The sequence below is a fragment of the Lissotriton helveticus genome, chromosome 3_1, assembly GCF_964261635.1.
Source record: "Lissotriton helveticus chromosome 3_1, aLisHel1.1, whole genome shotgun sequence".
In the NCBI taxonomy this organism is placed as follows: domain Eukaryota; kingdom Metazoa; phylum Chordata; class Amphibia; order Caudata; family Salamandridae; genus Lissotriton; species Lissotriton helveticus.
This window is the reverse complement of record NC_136061.1, coordinates 1,892,280,012-1,892,301,959: the sequence shown is the minus strand read 5'-3', so window position 1 is coordinate 1,892,301,959 and position 21,948 is coordinate 1,892,280,012. Positions and strand designations below refer to the sequence as shown.

The 21,948-nt window shown below is 48.9% G+C and overlaps 1 protein-coding gene across 2 annotated transcripts in view; it reads left to right on the top strand.

The window, feature by feature from the left end:
- LOC144823936 (sperm-specific sodium:proton exchanger-like) overlaps positions 1-21,948 on the top strand; it is an 8,804,346-nt gene that overhangs the window by 1,014,743 nt on the left and 7,767,655 nt on the right. The window lies entirely within an intron of this gene.

The following is a 21,948-nucleotide window of genomic DNA, read 5'->3' as shown; positions in this document are numbered from 1 at the left end:
GCGCTGCCTTTGGCCCCATTCGCACATCGGTCCGCTACTGACACCATCTCACAGGCCAACAGGGCGCCCCACGCCGACTTTTACCATTGTAGGATGGCCACACCAGTGCCACAACTTGCTAGACACCACCTCGGTGCCATCCGGATCTTGGCATCTCAGCACCTTGTGGTGTCTTCTATTCAGAAAATATTCTTGCGCTACCTTTGCCCCATTCACACATCGGTCCGCTACTGACGCCATCTCACAGGCTAATGGGGCGCCCTACGCCGAGTTTCAGCATTGTAGGATGACCACACCAGTACAGCAACTTGCTAGACATCACCTCGGTGCCATCCGGATCTCGGCGCCCCACTGCAGATGAAGTGCCTCTCAACTATGAAACCACCACGGTGACATCCGGATCTTGGCGCCTTGTGCTGGTTCCGGCCTATTCACACATCGGTCCGCTACTGACGCCATATCACAGGCCAACGGGGCACCCCACGCCGACTTTCAACATTGTAGGATGGCCACACCAGTGCGGCAACTTACTAGACACCACCTCGGTGCCATCCGGATCTTGGCGCGTTGTGCTGCCTTCGGCCTATTCGCACATCGGTCCGCTACTGACGCAAACTCACAGGCCAACGGGGCGCCCCACGCCGACTTTCAGCATTGTAGGATGGCCACACCAGTGCTGCAACTTGCTGGACACCACCTCGGTGCCATCCGGATCTTGGCGCGTTGTGTTGCCTTCGGCCTATTCGCACATCGGTCCGCTACTGACGCCGCCTCACGTGCCAACGTATTTTCTCCGCATTTTATACCCTATGCCGCATAACAGGTCATGTGACTTGTTTATAAAACTTTTCATTGGTTCATTTTACTTTTGGTTTCCTAATGATGGAAGGCTTGATCATATGACCTAAAAACAACACTTTTCATTGGATGAAAACTTTGTTTTTTTCCCAAACGATGAAAGCCCCACCTTGTTTCTGGATGTTTCAGACTGAAGCTGGCGTCAGCATGAGAGCACCACCATCTCGTAGCTCCGTCGTGGTCATTCCGCGAGCAATCATGGCAGCCGCTCCCCACCAGAAGCCTACAGGAGTCGGGGGCCCCCAAAACTTTTGATGAATCCTCAAGGCGGAGGGGACGCTTTCGAGAATGGGGTCCAAGACCTAGCAGACAAGCGTCCGATTTCCAAGGTGTCCCAGGGCCATTTCAGTGGACCAGGCCCAAAAAGGAAAGAGCCTGCCGCCATTTTGAGAGTCCTGTGGCAGCCGCCTATCGCTGCACCGCAAGAGTGGGCGCAACTCAGCTGAATTGCGGCTTTTGACACAGTGGACCAAAAGCGGACGGAATGGCAACTGAAACGGTAAAGGGGCGCCCCACTACAACAGACAAGACTCCACCTGGAGAGGCCCGTTCACGCCGCCTCCCCCGGGGCGCCCCACGCCGTTATTCGGAGCAGCATTGTAGGATACCAAAACCAGTGCGGCAACTTACTGGACATCACCTTGGTGCCATCGTTCTGCTGCCTTGGAACTATTCGCACAACAGTTTGCTACTGATGACCCACCCCCCGCGACGCCCCACGCCAGAAATCTGGACGTTGTGCTGCGTTGGGACTATTCGCACAGCCGACCGCTACTTCGTTGTTTTTCCCTAAAAATGTTTATATGTTATTACTGTTTTTGTTTTCTTGTATATATTTATAAGTTATTAAAGTTTTATAATCTTACTACTTTGTTGGAGTGCTATATATTTTTAATGTGACACATAATTGTAAAAACTTTGATGTACAAAGAGTCATCCCTGGAATCTTCCGCTTCAGGCTCGGTCCCCTCCCCAATCACAATACAGGATGGTTTTCAGATAATAGGAACGCGTCTGCTGTGACGGATCTCATCGAGTGTGGGCCTTGATCTACTATAACTCCTTTGAAGAGGGGTGATTCTTTACAGCTGGGGCCATAAACTACATCTGCAGGGCTAGCTGATACCCTGGGACCGGCCTGGACAATCGGACACAGAGGAAAAGGAGTGTCAGAGGGTGCGGTAGTGAATAGGGCGAAAGGGAGGTGTCGGGCGGGCACAGGGTGTGATTCTCAGGGAAGAGCATCCCAGATGCGGGGTGGTTTATTACCCATGCATAAGACAGAGAGCGGGGGTGACCACTGCCTGGGGGAGATGCTTGCGAGGGTGGGGAGCCATGCTAAGGATCGACAGCGTGCACAGAGTGGGTCTGGTCAAGGCATCTAAAATGACTGCCGTGCACGACAAAAGTGTGGCATTTGAAAAAAGGCAAGATGGCGCAGAAAATGTTTTTCAACACTTCCTGATTTCCTTCGAATCGAACGTTAACAGACGTTGGGGCATATTACCAAAGTTAAGCGATATTTATCCCTAACGATGCTTAGCAACGATTTTTTTACCGCTAAGCATCGTCAGAAATTATCGCAGATAAACCTTGCTATTATCAAGGTTTATCGCAAATACGATAAAAAACGACCGCAATGCATGAATATCGCTGAAAACTCAGCGATATTCATGCATTACCGAGCTAATGCTCTTAGCCATGTTATCCACCTCCCATTGGATAACATGGCTAAGAACTGCTCAGGGCAGGTGCTAGCTTTTGGAGATATTCGCGCTTATCGCGAATATTTCCAAAAGTTGATAATAGGAGATAGCGATGTTAGCGACTGTTTCCAGTCGCTAACATCTTGGCATGCCCACTTTGCATGTCATTAGTGATAAATATCACTCACATGCAAAGTGGGGCCCAAGATGGTCGCTATCTCCTACTAGCTGTCGCTAACTGGTGTTAGCAACAGCTAGGTAATACAGATATAATTTTATCTCCGCGAAGCGGAGCGCTGTTACAGATATATATCTTGTTTTTGAACGTTAATTTCTCAAAATCCACTGAAGCACATATATTGTGACCTAGCAAAGGCACATCGAGCTACCAGTCCCTACAATTTTGCCAAGTTTCGTGCAAATCCATTCAGCCGTTCGATTATTATTATTATTATTTTTTTTGCCCCGCGGGGCCCTTTTAAAACCTCCACATCAAACCTAAGAGGTCAAGGAGGATCTACTATGCCACCTTATGGTCATTTGCCCCTTCGCTTTGGCCTCCTCTTGTCTCTCGATCCTACCGAGAGACAAGATGGGGGCCGCTACGGACTGTTTGCAATGTTTACAGACGCCGGAGAACCAATCAGCTTCGCAAACCTCCGTTACGCGAAGCGGAGCGCTGTTACAGATATATATCTTTTTTTGAACGTTAATTTCTCAAAATCCACTGGAGCACATATATTGAGACCTAGCAAAGGCACATCGGGCTACCAGTCCCTAATATTTTACCAAGTTTCGTGCAAATCCATTCAGCCGTTCGATTATTATTATGATTTTTTTTTTTGCCCCGCGGGGCCCTTTTAAAACCTCCACATCAAACCTAGGGGGTCAGCGAGGATCTACTATGCCCCCTTATGGTCATTTGCCCCTTCGCTTTGGCCTCCTCTTGTCTCTCGATCCTACCGAGAGACAAGATGGCGGCCGCTACGGACTGTTTGGAATGTTCACAGACGCCGGAGAACCAATCAGCTTCGCTTCACAAAGCTCCGTACCGCGAAAAGTCCGCGAACCGGAGCGCTGCCCGGTCCGCTGTTACAGATATATATCTTTTTTTGAATGTTAATTTCTCAAAATCCACTGGAGCACATATATTGAGACCTAGCAAAGGCACATCGGGCTACCAGTCCCTACAATTTTGCCAAGTTTCGTGCAAATCTATTCAGCCGTTCGGGCTAAAAGTGAGGCCAACGCCCTATGGAAAACTCAATGTTAAAAACACGTTTTGGGACCCCCCTTTTTTCTCGGCCCCCCCTTGACGAACCCCCCCAAATTTTCAAGGGCTGCTCAGAAACAAAATGTGCCATTTTCCTGAAAATTTCAGCCAATTCCGTCCACAAACGCCAAAGTTATTAGACATAGAATTTTCAAAAATACCATAGAGAAAAAATCCTAACTATATATACCTACTGGCGACCGCCAGTAGGTAATATATATTATATACACATATATATATATATATATATATATATATATATATATATATATATATATATATATATATATATGGGTATTTATTACCTACTGGCGGTCACAAGTAGGCAGTTATAGTTAGGACCCATTACCCATAGGAAATCCTCAACATTCTATTGCCAATAACTTTCACGTCAATTGATGAATCTTCTTGAAATTTTCCAAACTTTTGGCCAGCTCAGTTCTGCTTTTTCCCTGAAAGGTTGGGGGTGATTGGTCAAGCTGGGCCGAGAAAAAAGCTTGGTCTGAAAACATGTTTTCCCCATGCAATTTCTCATAGGACCTTTAGACACGGCTACAGCCGGAACGGCTGAACGGAATTACTCCAAATTTGGAAGAGAGGTAGTCCTCAGTTCCGACTTGTGCCTTTTGCTTATATGGTGTCAATCTGTTCAATAGTTTCTGAGAAAATTATGGTTAAAGTAATTTATATATCTATGGGCACGTGGGATCCATGGATTGTGCGAGGATTGGCATCGTAGCATAAGCGCACCGTCCAGATCACGCGCTCAATTCTAATTTGCTGTCAAGCGGTTGTAAACATTCGAAACCAGGAACTGTTGGCAGCCATTTTGTGCCTCGGTAGAAGCAAGGGTGAAGAAGTCTGTGAAATCTGTGTGCAAAATGTGAACAGGGCCTGGGTAGACACACCCTGACCCACGAGGCCTGCTCAGGGGGTCACATAAGGACCCGTAGGGCAAAACAAGTATGAAAATCATTTTTTTTTTGAGTTGCGGCATGCGCGTAGGATCCTCGCATTTCGCTGACGAAAAAAACAAAGCATGTATTTTTGAGATATGCATCAAGCTTATGTGTTTAGATCTTAAGTGGCTCTAAAAAGAGCCCTTGTGTTTATTGTGAAATTTTAGTGGGAAACGACCTTTACAACGACTCATTCACAACGAACGGCCTGAACCACGACTCCTTAACAACGACTGAACCTGAATCACGAGTCTTTTAACCACTAATGCATTTACAACTGCCTCTGGCCAGTAGATGGCACTCTTGGATTGTATATGAAAGATGTATTACTATTGTGCTAAAATGATGGGTGGCTGAATTTTATATGGTTTAGTAGAGTGGATGTTTTGTTTTTTAACAGAATGAGTTTAGGAAACCGTTTTCTGTTTACTATGTGAAAACGTGTTTGAATTTCATTGTAAATGCATTAAAAGTAATGGCATACTCGCCGTAAAAAAATAAATATGAAATGCAAGTATTTTGGTAAGTATTAAAGGTAAGTATTACGTGTAAAATATATATATATGTGTGTATATATATATATATATATATATATATATATATATATATATATATATATATATGTATATATAGGGTTGCAAGTGTATTTTTAAGGGTTTAGGGTGAGTAAGGGTTTTTGGGTGGCAAGGGTAATATTGGGATTTAAGGTGGGTATGGGTTTTTTGGTGGCAAAGGTACTTTTTATGGTTTGGGTGGGCACAGGTATATTTACGGTTTAAGGTGGGTATGGTTTTTGGGTGGGAAAGGTAATTTTAGGATTTAGGGTGGGTGTGGGTTTTTGGGACTGCAAGGGTAAGTTTAGGGTGGACATGGTTTTTGGGTGGCACATTTAATTTTAGGATTTAGGGTGGGTATGGGTTTTTGAGATTGCAAGGGTATTTTTAGGGTTTTGGGTGGGTATGGGTTTTTGGGTGGTAAGGGTAATTTTAGGGTGGGTATGAATTTTGGGTGGCAAGGGTAATTGTAGGGTTTAGGGTAGATATGGGTTTTTGGGATTGCAAGTGTCTTTTTAGGGTTTATGGCGGGTATGGGTTTTTGGGTGAGACAGGAATTTGAAGGGTTTAGGGTGGGTATAGGTTTTTGGTTGGAAAGGAAGTTTTAAAGGTGTGGGGTGGGTGTGGGTTTTTTGGGTGGAAAGGGATTTTATAACATTAATAGTGAGTATAGGTGTGTGTGTGTGTATGTGTGTATATATAGTGTTAATACTCACCAATATACACTTTACAAGCATATGTCTGTAGCATGCATGCCTTTACCACAAAATTCAAGTGTTTTACAGGTACAAACCCATTGCCCATACATACATGTATGTGTGTATATATGTGTGTGTGTGTATATATATATATATATATATATATATATATATATATATATATATATATATATATATATATACTTATACTTACCAGAACAATAGATACATTAATGGGGTAAAGGCAAGCGAGGTAAAGGCATAGTAGTTGTAAAAGATCGTTGTTGTTAATACTTTAATGGTTTAGACTAAGTAGTGGTTAAGGAGTAGTTGTTTAGACTGTAGTTGTTCAAGTGGTAGTTGATCCATAATACAACCATTTTAGTACCTACAAGTAAGTACCGGTGCAGAGTCTAAAGTTCATGAGGAAGACTCTGTTCCCTTCATCTGTAAAATGTACAGCATCTCTCCTATAGATGCCATGAATATTGAAACGCAGATTGTTGTGGTAAATGGACCCCATTCTATAGTCTCTTTGGCTCGAGGAAATATAGTTGTGTCCCACAATTCACACTCTAAGCATCTTGAAAGGAGGTCCCGATGCACTCAGATGGTCTCTGTAAATGAAATAGCAGTTTGAAAACTAAGATTTTTTTTAAATGATGCAGTGTTGAAAAACTGAAAAGAAATGATTGGTTGTTTGACAACATTCTATTGAAAACTGAAAGCTAGGGTGCATGTTTCTGTTTTTTAAAAGCATGATTCTTATTGGTTATCAGAACGTGATTGAAAATAACATTACATAGGATAAGCTGGTATATTGAGAAGTCAAGCACACTTGCTGTTTTATTTAGAAACATTATGTGTTGATTGTTTGCGTTTTATGGGAGCCGGCATTGCTTTTTCGCATGGGGAGATGCTAATTTGTATGTGGTAATGCAAACTGCTTTGGATTTTGAAAGTGAGAACAAATTTCACTGCTCTGTCTTTCAAAATGCAAACTAAGTTTGCTATTCGAGGGCGGGAGTTGTGAGAGTCCCGCCCTGTCAAAGCAAACAGCAGTGTCCAGGGGGTAGGTACCCCGGGACATTGCAGGAGCCGGCCGTCGGGCGTTGCGGTACCCAGGGTCCTCAAGGGCACCAGGTGGAGGGCCACGCAGTCTTCCCCCCGTAATACACAAATTCCCGGGGGTGGTGGTTCCCGGGGCTTGAGGGGGGTCATTGAGGCAGACACACTTCTAATTTTGTAAGGGGGTTTGGACGCGAAAGAGGGGGTTGTAAATATGGTACACAGTGTTCTGTCTTAGTTTGCTTTCATTTCTGTCATGTAGAGGATCCTGGGTAAATATAATAGTTTCTGTACAGCCAGTAACTTTCAACCCTACCCCCAGACTGCTTACTGCATGTTACCATTGTAACAGTTCATGGAGGACTTAAATGAGCACAGAGGTTAGAAGTTCACCACACTATGTTGCTAATGGTGTTGTAACTTTAAAACTTTTCCATACGAACCGTTAGTTGTAGCTATAGACTCTGGTAAAGATCTGTTAAAGAGTTAGCCTCAGAATTATACTTCAAATTAAAAATATCATTTCTATTGGGGACTGCAACCCCCAGACAAAAAAGATGTATATATTTTTTTTATTAACTTTTATTAAAACAATAAATACCTGGAAACATAACTAAAACATAACAATATAATAAATAACTAGAACCATAACTTTAACAAAACAATATAATAAACAACATGTAATATGGACTCCAATAGAAGTACGGTAGGTAATCTGCAAAACAAAAAAGGAAATTAGTGTTTAAAATTAGATCGATGTGACTAAATGAGGTGAAACATTACAAGTCAAAGTAACACTTGACGATATATATATTTTCTTTTTACGTGTGCAGTGTGCCTTATACATTTCACTTATAGGATTGCGTTCAAGCGGTGTCTGTATAGAAGTGCCTACAGCGTCATATTTATATTACAGATCAACAGGTCTTTAAAATGATTCAGAGATGAGACAGAATTAGGTGCGAGATCAAGTCATTTTGCAGGACAATATTCTCTAGGGCTTATTTACAAAACTCTTGCGCCACTTTTGTGTTAGTTTTCTCATGTTGAAAATGACGCAAAAGTGGCGCAAGGGGTTTGTAAATAAGCTCTTTTATTTCTAATGCATTTAATCAGAGGTATTGTATATCTACTGTATATCTAGGCCGATCTGCTTACTTTGTTCACAACTTCAACTCAGCTTTGGTTTTACACGTCAGAGTGGACAGCAGCGTCCATAACTTTAAAAGAGAAAGAGAAACGATGTGAGAGAGAGTGAAAGAGAGAAGGAGAGAGAAAACGACATTAAAACTGTGTAAGAGAGAAAGTTATAGATGTAGCAGATTTTCAAACCCAGCCTCCACCACCCATGGACCTTCCTCCCCGTTGTTGCCACCTCCTTTGCTATGCCTTATCAATCAAATCTCTTCACTTGACCTTGGATGTACCCGCTCTGAAAACCCTTCCACTGGCCATTGTACATGCAGACTTTGGTCCACCCTTTTTAACCATATTTGCAGTTTAAGTTATAACTTCCTACCTCTGTTCTTCATCTCCTACTTTCTCCTTTCAAATTCTCTTGGAAAGACCTTATCAAGCCTTCAAGAGAAATAGTAAGAGGGCTGGGAAACCACTTTATATTTGAGTTCTGTATGCCATCCTAATACCCAATTATCTAATTTCCTTATTTTTTACCTTTCTGTAATGCACTTCAGTTGCAGTGTTCATTCTTGTCTGGATGTGTGCGTTATGACAATATTGAATGTTTTGAAATTAATTTCCACAAGTCTTAAAAAAAAGGTGAATGCAAGAAAAGTAATTGCCGCATATGCAAGACTGCTTTCAAGATGAGACCCCAATAAAAAGTACTGGTGTGGTACTGCAAGTATGCGTAAGCACTTGAGGAGCGTGGCCTGGTGCTCGGCAAGATGGCTGCACTGTAGTGCTGCTCTGCCGGCAGCCGAATATAATCCTGTATTTATCCTGCCAGGACCAAGCCATCCACTCTAATAAGCCCCGGGACTGGTCTGCTGGGCATCCGAGTGACCTGCTGTTGTAATTTGGGCTGGATTGGTCTGAGCTGCGCGGAGTTCGACACAGCATGGCAGGCTGGGGAGCCACTGCAATGGCGCCGTTGTGAGCTGCAGTCGGAGTTTGCTGGAGTTTGTGGCGGCGGCGGCGGCCTGCACTGCCGGAGCGGCTGAGAAGCATCCGGGTGCTGGACGAACGAGGCCGTGAGTAAAGAGGTCCATGAAGGATTTGTGACAACGTCCGGGCGAGCGGGGGCTGAAACAGGGGCTGAGAGGAGGCCCTGAGCGGGCAGCCGGAGCGCTGTGTCCCGCAAGCGGCCAGTTCCAGAGCTGTGTGTGCACCGCGTTTGAATCTCCCCCCGGTGGAACTACTGAAGCTGGACCCAACCCCCCGGTATCTCCGCTAAAACACAGTGCCTGGTGCTTGGGCCTCCCCGCCACCGCAAACTGCTCAGCGGGAGTACTGAGGATCAGGAGGTCGCGCCGACCGCCCCTGGACACTGTCGCGCTGAAGGCCCCTCTCGAGGTACGCAAGGGCAGACGAGCTGCAGGGCGACTGGGGCAGAAGAACGCTCCCATTATCTGAAATCCTGCTTCTGAGGGACACATTGAGAACACCTGAGGGTTGCCGGTTGGAGCTACTCGTGTCCCGAGTTGTTTGGTTGCTCCCCCGCCCAGCTATCCTGGACTGTGTGTCACAGGCCGAAGTATGCCTGGCTGCGTTCCTGCTGTTTCCTCTGCTGATGTGAGCCCTTGACCCCTGGGTCCCTTCCTGGAGTTTTTGCCTCGGAGCAGTTTTCTGGGCAGATTATTTATGCATCTGGGGGCTCCTTCTGGACTGTCATTACGGAGCAGGTGGAGGTACCGCATGTCCGGCCGCTTTGTCATTCACATTAACGCTAAAAAACAGTGCACTTTGCAGCTGATCATATTTTGCACACAAGTGTGACTTGGCTCTATAGTTACCAGTCTGGGTCTGATTGCACTGTTGAGTGAAAAATGGGAAAACCAGAGAAAAATCAGCCCCGCCTCACTTTTGAACTGCGCAAAGGGGGCAAGTCTACTCAGAACGCGGCCTCGGACTCTGAACTGGAATCTGCAACCCCAGCTCCTACAGCCCTTGAAAAATCACTTGCCACCATCCAAGCAAGCCTCACAGGAATAGATGGGAAAATTGAGGCCCTTAATGGCAGGATAGACCACTTCTCTGCGAAGCTAGACAAGCAGGCAGCCCACATCGGAGAAGCGGAGCAGTGTATCACAGACACTGAGGATGAACTACAGCAGGTGGCGGAGAAAACATCTGAAATCACGAAACTATTGGCGGTAATCCAGGCAAAGAATGAGGACATTGAAGTGCGGTCAAGACGCAACAATATTCGCGTTTTGGGCCTTCCCGTGTCCACGAATGTGGGGCGTGTGGAGGACTTCATGGAGACACTGCTACAAGAGGTCTGCGGCCAGGATGAACTATCGTCCTTATTTGCTGTGGAATGGGTGCACAGGTCTCTTGCGGCGCACCCGCCGCCTGGAGCTACCCCAAAGCTGATAATTGTTCGGTTGCTGAATTATAGGGATAGAGACAGAGTATTGCGCATTACACGTCAAAAGGATTCGATTATTCATCAAGGTATTGCGCTGTCCTTTTACTCAGATTTTACGGCTGCGGTGCAAGCTGCTCGGAAAGAATTTCAAAATGTCAAGAAAATGCTGATGAAAGAGCAAATCTTGTATGCCATGCTCTATTCGGCGAGACTGCGGATCGGAACTGCGGATAGTGGAAAAATGTTCATGAACCCGAAGCACGCCATGGAACATGCTAAATCTCTGGGACGTCAGCGGACCCCTCTATCTCATACGTTGATGAGTGAACAGTAAGGGGGTGCAGGTTGTATAACATAAGGGTGCAAATTTGAACATCTCATTATATAATAACTTGAGTGGAGATCAATCAATCAATCAATCAATCAGAGTACTTGTAGAGCTCGCTACTTACCCGTGAGGGTCTCAAGGCGCTGAGGGGAGGGGGTGCTGCAACTGCTCGAAGAGCCAGGTCTTGAGGAAACTTCTGAAGGCGAGTAGGTCTTGGGTCTGCCGTTTGTGGGTAGGGAAGGTGTAGAGATGCTACATGACTACTCTTAGAGAGACGGATACGACAAGTGCTGTAGCTTGAATTTCATTGGGTCCGGAACATTAGTGTTGTTAGTTGTTAAATAATTACATTGTTGAGGACCTGTGCCGCTGATGGTGGTTTCATGATGTAGTAATTTGATAGATGTCCAGTGAGGCTTGTGCATCGTGTGTCGTCTCTTGGGCATGGTTCCCAGCATACACAAGTGGCAGGGTTGGCTACAGTTGTGTGAGGCGAAAATCCGTCAGCAGCCCCCTCTCTATTAGATCTGGGAATGGATATGGCCGCTACGTCCCCTAATGGGTGATTCCCACTTACCATTTACGTTTCTGTTGTGTTTTGTGGGTTGGGAGTTATGTGTAAGTCAAGCCTTTGGCACATTGGGGACGCTGAAGTGGGTGGGGGTAGGGTGAGCATGTTCGATTGTTTTCTTAAAAGTGGTACTGTACTTGGTGATTGATTACTTATCCCAGCTATACAGCTGCATGCACATGTCCTCTGAATTGCTCATTTATTGTTACACAGATGATTACCGTAGTAGATGACAGGAGTAACGTATAAATGTATCACTTGGAACGTCCGATGATTAAATACCCCTAAGAAGACTAGACAAGTGTTAGCGCAATTAGACAGGCATAATGTAAAAGTTGCTCTGCTGCAGGAAACCCATCTTAGTAAACATACAGAAAGCAAGGTGGCGTGTCGCTGGGCGGCCTATAGGTTAGCATCCTCATATTCCACATATGCACGAGGGGTCCTTAGCCTGGTTAAAAGGGGTGTCCAATTTACAGCAATCCAGACTAGTGTGGACACGGAGAGCTGGTGGGCTATGGTGTTGGGGAAACTGGGGGTAGTGCTGGTGATTGTTAATATGTATGGACCGGTGATAGATGACACAACACCCTATTTACAAATGTTTCATGTTTTGCGCAGCTGGCCGGAAGCGGCAATCATGTGGGGGGGACCTCAACACATATCTTAATCCACGTATGGACAAATCTAGCTCGACTAGTGCGCGTATGGTTAAAGTTGCACAGTGCGTGAGGGACGCCATGCTGGAACTGGGACTAGTGGACACCTGGCGCTTGGGAAATGAAGGGGTATTCGTGGGGACACACATAACACCGGCGTTTATCGGTTGGTCTCGCCTCGACTACTGGCTGCTGAATGAGGAGGTGAACGGATGGGCAGCTGTGATTCACATGCTCCCAAGGACTCTGTCCGATCATAATCTGGTCCTCCTTGAATTGACCGTACCCGCCAATCTACATAGGCCGTTCACATGGCGATTTAGAGGGGAGTCACTTTTAGACCCGATATATGCCGACACGTTAAGGACGGCCATGCCCCTCTTCAATACACGCCAGTGTCGGCAGGTTATCAATGTGGCCTGGGTGTGCATCTGCGGTTAAGACAGGTTCGGAGACCAGTGTCCCGGGGTGCAGCAGTTGCATAGGAGTGCAGGCAACCCCGCTCATGGCAATGGCCTCGTGGGGGGTGAGAGGCGCCACTCTGGCAGACACGATGGCCATTTTGGAAGAGAACCATGCCCAAGGCTACGTGCTTTTTATTTACACTCCTATGCTGGCCGGGCGTAGGCCAGCCCACTCCGCTCACCCTTACGGGAGGGGTGGACTAAGCATGAGCGCAAAATCCGCTCCGATCGCGGATTTTGCGGATTTTCGGCAAATCCGCGATCCGCGAACTCTCGCGGATTTGCCGAAAATCCGCAATCCGCGATCGGAGCGGATTTTGCGGTCAAAAGTTCAAGCGCGCCTAATTAACGATGGCGCCGGCAAGCTGCCAGCGCCATCCTGCAATAGTTACTTAATTAGCTTCAACAGGAAGCTCTAACAGATAAGATACAGCAGGGGCTCGAGCGCCTGCTTTATTTTAGCAGTTGGAGCTTCCTGTTGAAGCTAATTAAGTAACTTTTGCAGGATGGCGCTGGCAGCTTGCCGGCGCCATCGTAAATTATTTCAACAGTGGTGTCTTCTTGAATAAATATGAAGGGCAGGGTTCATTCGGGCACGACGGTCCTGGCACAAAAAAATAAACCTCAACAGGAAACACTTGCAAATATCAATAAAGCATGTGCCCTAGTTGAAGCTTAAATTCAGTGACTCATTCATCAGCCCAAAAATTAATCTGCTGCTCTGATCGGTCTCTGACCTTTTATACACACAAGAGGCATGCTCGCATGGACGCCCCGTCCGTTTGGCCCCGCCCACACACTCGAGGTGTGCACCGTCTTCCCGCCATTTACCCACTATGATGGACATTTCACTCAAGGGACCCCTGCGCACTTCGGCGCGATTGCATAGTGACACACACTTGGTCGCTGGAACTAGTTGAAGCGCAAATGCAGTGACTCATTCAGCAGCCCAAAAAAAAACGTGAGCGTTGGGAGGCTGGGCATCTTTGACTTTTACGAGCGCAACCCCCGTGCTGTTCCTGTGACCAGGGGCTTCTGTCTCTTAATCTGCTGCTCTGATCGGTCTCTGACCTTTTAGACACACAAGAGGCATGTGCGCTCGCGTGGAAGCCCCGTCCGTTTGGCCCCGCCCACACGCTCGAGGAAGCCCCGCCCCCAAATCCGCAAATCCGCTGAATCCGCGGATTTTGCGGATCCACGATCCGTGAATCCGCTGAATCCGCGAATCGTGGATCCGCAAAATCCGCCCATGCTTAGGGTGGACTTAACAAGCTACATTTCCTTGATCTCCCCCACTGGCTGGGGTGAAATGGTTGCATCCACTGTCCACTCCACTCCACACACCTGAAGTATATTTCGACATGGGCATGTCTGTGGTCTGCATACTGCAGTATGGCCAGCACATCCACGTCACACTTGGCATTGTGTACATGCTTATTCATGGGTTACTTGCTTCCTTCGCACATGCCTGGTTCCCACCTCTCCCCACAATCTGCTTTTGTGTGGCTGAGGGGCAATGCCGTTGATGGCTTGTGTACATGGCTGGCCCAGGCTCCCACAGTGAGTTGTCCAGTCATGTCTGAGAGGTGGGCATGTTGTTGTGAGTTTGTAACATGTGCATTCCCAGAGTTGTGAGTTGCATGATTGTGAAGTTTAGGTGTGTGGTGTGTTCATTTGGTACTTACCAACGAGCAGCGCATTTCCATAGGTGCCATCCTGGAAGCGCCGGTTGATAATGGACTGTCGGAAGACGTAGGAATCATGCTCACTGCCTGGGTAGTTGGCGATGACATTTGTGAAGTGTCCTCGGTGGTGCACTATTGCCTGCACATTGATGGAATGCATGTGCTTTCTGTTGCAATCAATCAAAAATTTTAGAGCGCACTACTTACCCGTGAGGGTCTCAAGGCACTGGGAGAAAAAAGAGGGGGGCGCTACTGGTCTAACAGCCAGGTCTTGAGTAGCCTCCTGAAGGTCAGCAGGTCTTGGGTCTGTCGTAGGCTCAATGGGAGGGTGTTCCAGGTCTTGGCGGCAAGGTGGGAGAAGGATCTGCCGCTGGTGGTTGTTCTTTAGATGCGAGGGACTGTAGCGAGGGCGAGGTCAGCGGAACATAGCTGGCGGTTGGGGATGTAGAAGAAGAGTCGTCTGTTGAGGTAGGCGGGCCGGTCTTGTGGAGTGCATTGTGTGTGTGGATGAGGAGCTTGGAGGAAACCCTCTTGTGGACGGAGAGCCAGTGCAGGTTTATCAGGTGGAGGGTGATGTGGCTGTGGCTCTGGTGTGGTACGTCGAGTATCAGGCGTGCAGAGGCATTTTGAATGCGTTGCAGTCATTTGATGAGCTTGGCTGGGGCTCCCGCATAGAAGGCGTTTCCATAGTCAAGTCTGCTACTGACAAGGACCTGGGTGACTGTTCTTCTTGTATCTATCGGGATCCACCTGTAGATCTTGCGGAGCATGCGGAGGGTGTTGAAGCAGGAGGAGAAGACTGCGTTGACTTGCATGGTCATGGACAGTGTTGAGTCGAGGATGACTCCCAGGTTGCGTGTGTGGTCGGTGGGTGTTGGGGCTGCTCCCAGTGCCGTAGGCCACCAGGAGTTATCCTAGGCTGAAGGGTTGGAGCCGAGGATGAGGACCTCCGTCTTGTCCGTTTTCAGCTTCAGTCGGCTGAGGGCGAGGTCGGCGACGGCCTTCATTCCTTCGTGGAGGTTGGATTTGGCGATGAGGGGGTCCTTAGGGAGAGGATCAGTTGAGTGTTGTCGGCGTAGGAGATTATGTTGAGGTCGTGCTGTCAGGCGACTTGTGCGAGCGGGGCCATGTAGATGTTGAACAGCGTCGGGCTGAGGGATGATCCCTGGGGTACGCCGCAGATGATCTTGGAGGCTTCAGAGTGGAATGGGGGGAGGCAGACAATCTGGGTCCTGCCGAGGAGGTGGTCCATTCCAAGCCTTGTCTCTGATCCGTGCATTGTTGAGGCGTGTGCATAGTGTGCAGTGGCAGACGGTGTCAAAGGTGGAGGAGAGGTCCAGGAGGATGAGGGCCACGGTCTCACTGTTGTCCAGCAGGGTCCTGATGTAGTCGGTGGCGGCGATGAGGGCAGTCTCGGTGCTGTTGTTGCTGCGGAACCCTGACTGGGATGGGTCCAGGATGCTGTTTTCTTCGAGGTGTCGGGTAAGCTGTCTGTTGACGATCTTCTCGATGACCTTCGCTGAGAACGTAAGCAGGGAGATGGGCCGGATGTTCTTGAGGTCTCTCGGGCCTTTGGTTTTTTGAGTAGGGCGCTGATCTCGGCATGTTTCCAGTTCTCTGGGAAGGTCGCGGTCTCGAAGGAGAGATTGATGACGTTGCGCAGGTGGGGTGGGATGGAGCTGCTGGCTTTGTTGAAGATGTGGTGCGGGAGTGGGTCTGACGGGGAGCCGGAGTGGATTGTGCTCATGGTCTTGATGGTGACTTCTATGTTCAGGTTGGGCCAGGCTGACGGGGTCGTGGTTGATGGTGTGCGGGGTGTCTGGAGTATCGATGTCTGTTGTGGCGGTCTGGGCGTTAAAGCTGTCGTGGATGTCAAAATCTTGTGGTGGAGGAAGGTGGTGAGGGAGTCGCACCGGGCTTGCAACGGCGGGATGTCATTGGTGTTGGAGCTGGGGTTAGAGAGTTCCTTTACGATGTTGAAGAGCTCCTTGCTGTTGTGTGCGTTATTGTCTAGGCGGTCTTTGAAAGAGCTCCTCATGGCAGACCTGATGAGGTGATGTGTTTGTGGATGACATCTTTGTGGGCTACGAGGCTGTCCGGTGTCTTTTCATTGTGCTGTTTCTTCTCTATTTTCCGGCAGGTTTGCTTGGAGGCTAGAAGTTGTGGGGTGAACCAGCTAGCTCTCTTGCTGGTGTCTCTGTGGGTGGGTTTCTTCAGCGGGGGGAGAGTGTTGGCACAGTCGTTGATCCAGCTTCTGAAGTTGCAGGCGTCGTCACCGATGTTGGAGGTGTCGGTGGATGGGCTAGAGCAAGGTTTGCGTGTAGTTGATATTCCGTGATTTTGCTCCAGCAGCGGCAGGGAATCTGTTGGGTGTGGTGGTAGGTGGTGGGTTTCTGGAAGGTGAAGTGGATGCAGCGGTATTCGGTCCAAAGGAGTTCAGTGGTGTGGCTGAAGGAGACATGGGAGCTTGAGGAGAAGATGGGGTTGAGCGTGTGGATGGCGGAATGGGTAGGTGTTGTGACGAGCTGCCTCCCTCCGAGGTTGGCGAGGTTGTCAATCAGGGTGGTGGAGTTGCTGTTGTTGTTGTTCTCAAGGTGAAAGTGTGTAAGTAATTGTGTGCAGTGTCGGCAGGGGGCACAAGTAGGACATGTGTGCAGTCAATTGCCTCCAACACGTGCGGGAAGCCAGCTATGGCGTAGAAGCCTTGCTTGGTCTCCAGCTGTTCCTGCACAGTGTGGGGGAAGTATAGGTACTGGGGTACCAAGCTGATGATGGCATCCAGGACAGGTTTGAGGAACTTTGATAGGGCTGTCTGTGAGACTCCTCCGACTCTGGTGGTTGTTGGTTGGAAGGTACCAGAGGCCAACAGGTGCAGCATAGCCAGCACCTTTGTCTGCTGAGGGTTGTTGGTTCTCCGCTGTGTTGGTACCATCTGCCTGTGGGCATTGATGTTCAGGATGTGGAGGATGGTTGTCCTTTTGAGCCTTTAGTGGACAATGACATTCTCTGGTATTAAGTCTGGGAGGTTGGTGCATTTTCTGAAGGTCCGTGGTCTGTGTCTGTGCTGCCTCTGTGGTGGTCCGGGTGGTGGTGTAGGTGGGTCCAGGGGGTAGTGGCGGGGGTTTCCGGGGTTGGTGGCGGATGTTGTGGCTCTCTTGGGTGTCTGAGCTTCATGATCAGTAGGTCCAATGCATCTTTTGTTCTTCAGGTGTGGTTCGAGCTGGGCTCCCAATTCTGATGCCGGCTGCCGTCTGACTTTACACAAGGTCAGAGCAGGTGTTGATTTCCTGCTCCTAGTGCGCCTTATCACATGTATTGTGTTCTTATCGCAGATCTGGCTGGTCGTTGAGAATGTTGAGGTGTGGTGTTGTTGCGGCTTTTTACTCTGGAAAGCCTAGTCTGCGTCTCATTAGCGATAGTTGCAGGGATCATCCGTAGCAATGTTTTTTGAGGATGCTATCGCCAGAAAACTGGTGATATCGGCTGTTTGCACCGGCTTGTTAATGGGATGATAAATACATTATCGTGACTTTGGCTGCGATAAAGTGCTGTTAACTCGGTGATAGCGCCTTGAGAATATGCCCCCAAGTTTTTAATCTAAACAACAAAGCAGAGGCAAAAAAAAAAAACAGACACCCAACAGAAGGAGCAGGACAACCCAAAACCACACAATAGAGGTCCATGAATATGTGTGGAGAGGCCCACATAGAGGCCCTATATATATTCATAATCAAGACCCACTTGAAAGAGGCCCAGGAGACAGAAACATCCCAGGTAGACTGACCCTGGATCCAGGCCACCACCTCCGACCACTGAGAACCATAGGCCAGAAGGATTGTTTGCTTAATCTATCTACTCAGGGTACAAAGAGTCAGCTTATGACCCGATCTCACCGGTCCAAAAGTGACAGACTATCACACTTGAAAAAAGCCAAAGTCCGCTCCAGATCAGGCCTGCCGGAATTCCAGAAGGGGGAGATCAGCATCCACCCCAGACCCAGGCAATGAGGAGAAAGTCGTCAGAACAGGCCCCGTGGAATGGTTGGCAACTGATGGGACCTTGGGCAAGAACTTAGGGTCAGGGTAAAGGACAACACGATCCGGCAAGACACGCAAGAAAGGAAGAGACCGCAAAAACGACGCCAACTCTCCAATCAGAATCACCAACTTCATGGTCAAGACTTTAATGTCCACAGACCCCAAGGGCTCATAAGGAGCCACCTGAAGGGCCTGTAACACCAACAGGAGATCCCAGGCTGGGGCAGGACAAATCACTCTAGGATGTTGAAGAAAACAACTATGTATCAACAACCAATGGATCCAGCCAATCCAAATGGGGATTGCGGAACGTCCAGAAAGCTGTCAACTGAGCCCGAAACATAGAAGGAACCAGGCCCAATGCAAAGCCATCCGACAGGAAATCCAGCACCCAGACCGGGTCCACTGAACCAGACTCCAGGCCTTTAGAACCACACCACCTAGAAAAGGACCCCCATTGTCAGGAACAACACTAAAGGGTGGCCAGATGTCGGGAACCATGAAGAAAATCAACCATTTCCTCGGAGTAGGCATGGGAAAAGAGGCTCACCCTCCCAAGAGCGAGGCCTGAAGATGGAGCCAACGCAGAACCCCCGCTGGAAGATGCAAACCCTTAAGCGTATAAGGAAGATTTGGGATCACCCAACCCATCCTGAATGGCCAGCTCCCTCAGTAGAGTATATCATGGGCGGTGAGCTCAGCCCGGGACAATCAACAGAACAAATGCCTTGTCCAGGTGAATCTTGCACCAAACCCAGACAATCAAAGGGATCGGAGAAAATGCATAAAGCAGGGTGTTCGGATACCTGAATGACATCGCATCCACCGCCATGCCTCTGTAAATGGAATAATTGTGCAGAAGCGTGGCAGCTGAGCATTGTCCTTGCCCGCCTACAAATCCACTGTCGGGCACCCAAACTGCGATTGCAACACACGGAACACCTCCCCCATCAATGAAATCAAAGAAATGGGGGTGAAAAACCCTGCTCAGGTGATCTGCCACACAATTCTCTCTCCCTGGGAGATACACCACCAGCAGATAAAATACCGTGCCTTCCACCCAGGGCACGATCTCCTGAACCAGGAGCCATAGGGACCAAACCCTGCAGCCCCCCTGGTGATTGAGGTAACCCATCACCACCTGATTGTCCATCCAGACCTGAACATGATGCCCCGAATGGCTGATGCAAACTTCAGACAAGCCATCTGAACTGCCTTCAGCTCCAGGAAGTTGGGTGAGCAACCAGCCTGCAAGTGATCCTAGGGACCCTGCACAGACCAGGAATTCAATGTCACCCCCAGCCCAACTGGCCGACATCTGTTGTCACCACCCGGGAGGGGCACACCTGAATAGGAAGATCCCTGGTCAGATTGGTCTCCACCATCCACCAACCCAGGGCGATCCGAATCTGAGGGGACACTACCACTGGCAGATCGTAAGCAGTGGAACAAGTTGACCAATGGGGCAGGAGATAGTTTACCAGAAGGTACAGATGCAAACAAGCCCACGGCAGTACATTTATAGCCACTGACATCAAACCATGCAACCACAACCACTGATGCACAAGGGCAGAACCCATTCCCAGCAAACAACCCACGTCACTCCTCAAGGTTGCCCTCCTCACAACTTGCAAAAACACCAGCCCCTTGACCATGTCCAGGTGACGCCCAATAAATACTAACTCCAGGGTGGGAACCAGATGCAACTCTTTGTGGTTGATCAGGAATATCACAGACCCTCTGGACTTGAAGAGCCCCCTTGGAAAAAGACGAGGCAGACCTTTCCCAAGTCTCCACGTAAGTCAACAATTTCAGGGCCCCTCGGATAGTCGGGACTTTCTGTGAAAAAAAGGGGCGGGCGTTAGGGCAGTGCCACAACCACCGGCCGCGATGCAAGTCCCACACACCCCAGAATGAGCCCGCTGTAGCACGGCTTCCAACTTCCACAATGAGCTCGCTCTGCTGAGCCTTGCCAAAAAGCCCAGTAGAATAAGATGAAAAAGGAGTGCAACAAGAGTCTGCTTCGCTGGGCCGCCACCCCACGTGTAACCTTGCCCCAAAGTGGGGTGGGTCATACCTCCTCTTGTACTGGGTCAAGGGTGAAGGTGGCCGGCCATGTTAGGGAGGGATGGGAGGACTGAAGTGGAAAATGACATTGAGGGTTCTGTTGTGGAGCTGAAGATCATTGTGTAACTCAGGTTGCGAGGAAGACTTACGAGGAGGTAATGGCTTCTAAGCACTGTATTTTGAGTTAACCCCTTCGATGCTGATGACGGCTGGGAGCCGTCATGACGCACAGTGCTCGTGTGCTGATGACGGCTCCCGGCCGTCATGGCGCCTACCTGCGGGAGGAGGGCTGGTGCTTCCCCCGCATGTCCTCGATCTTTTTTTTTTCTTCGGGAGGCAGGGGAAGACCTTCCCGAGCCTCCCCCACCCACCCCCTCTGACGTCAGCGCGCGAGCCGCGCTGACGTCAGGACTTGTTTACTTTCTGTTTCCCCACCGGTGGCCACCATTTCCAAGCTGCGCCTCGGTGGGGAAATAGGTAGGCACAGCGATCTCGCTGCATCGTTTTATGTTTGCGAAGCACCGGGGGACAGAAAAGGGTTTGCCTTTCCCCCGGTGCCTATTTTCTGTATTCCTGCTGCACGATCGTGCAGCAGGAATGCAGAATAGTCCGATTTCTTTTTTTTTGGGGGGGATTTCTGTTTCGGGGAGCGGCCCCTTGAGCAGGGGTGCATACTGTTTTACCGTGTCTGCCACCCCCGGGGCAGGACATATATTTATAATTTATGTTGCCCACTGGACCACCAATGCAACAGTGTATGGGGAGTGGCCCCTTGGGCAAGGGTCACTCCCCTTGGGGGCATGTTTTTGGCTATCTGCCCCCGTGGGGGGGCAGATCAAGCCATGCTTTTTGTTTTTTGTAGCCCACTAGGCCACCAGGGATGCATATAAGGAGAGGGACCCCTTGAGCAAGGGTCACTCTCCATTTAGGCCCCACTAGATCACCAGGGATGTGTGTGGGGAGTGACCCCTTGGGCAAGGGTCGCTCCCCAAGGGGGCATATAATTTTACAGTGTCTGTCCCACGGGGGGGCAGGACATATATTTATGTATTTTTGAGCCCCCTAAAGCTGTGCTTTATGTTTTTTGTAGCCCACTAGGCCACCAGGGATGGTTATAAGGAGAGTGTCCCCTTGGACAAGGGTCACTCTCCATTTTGGCCCACTAGACCACCAGGGATGTGTGTGGGGAGCAGCCCCTTTGGGCAAGGCTCACTCCCCAAGGGGTGCAAATATTTCTACGGTGTCTGCCCCCTTATATTTTGTATTTTTCAGGCTGCCTGGACCACAGATTTTGCGGTCTATGGGGAGTGGCCCCTTGGGCAAGGGTCACTCCCCTTGGGGGCATGTTTCTGGCAGTCTGTCCCCTTGGGGGGGCAGATCAAGCCGGTATTTTTGTTTTTTGTAGGGTCCACTAGGCCACCAGGGATGTTTAGAAGGAGAGTGATCCCTAGGGCAAGGGTCAGTATCC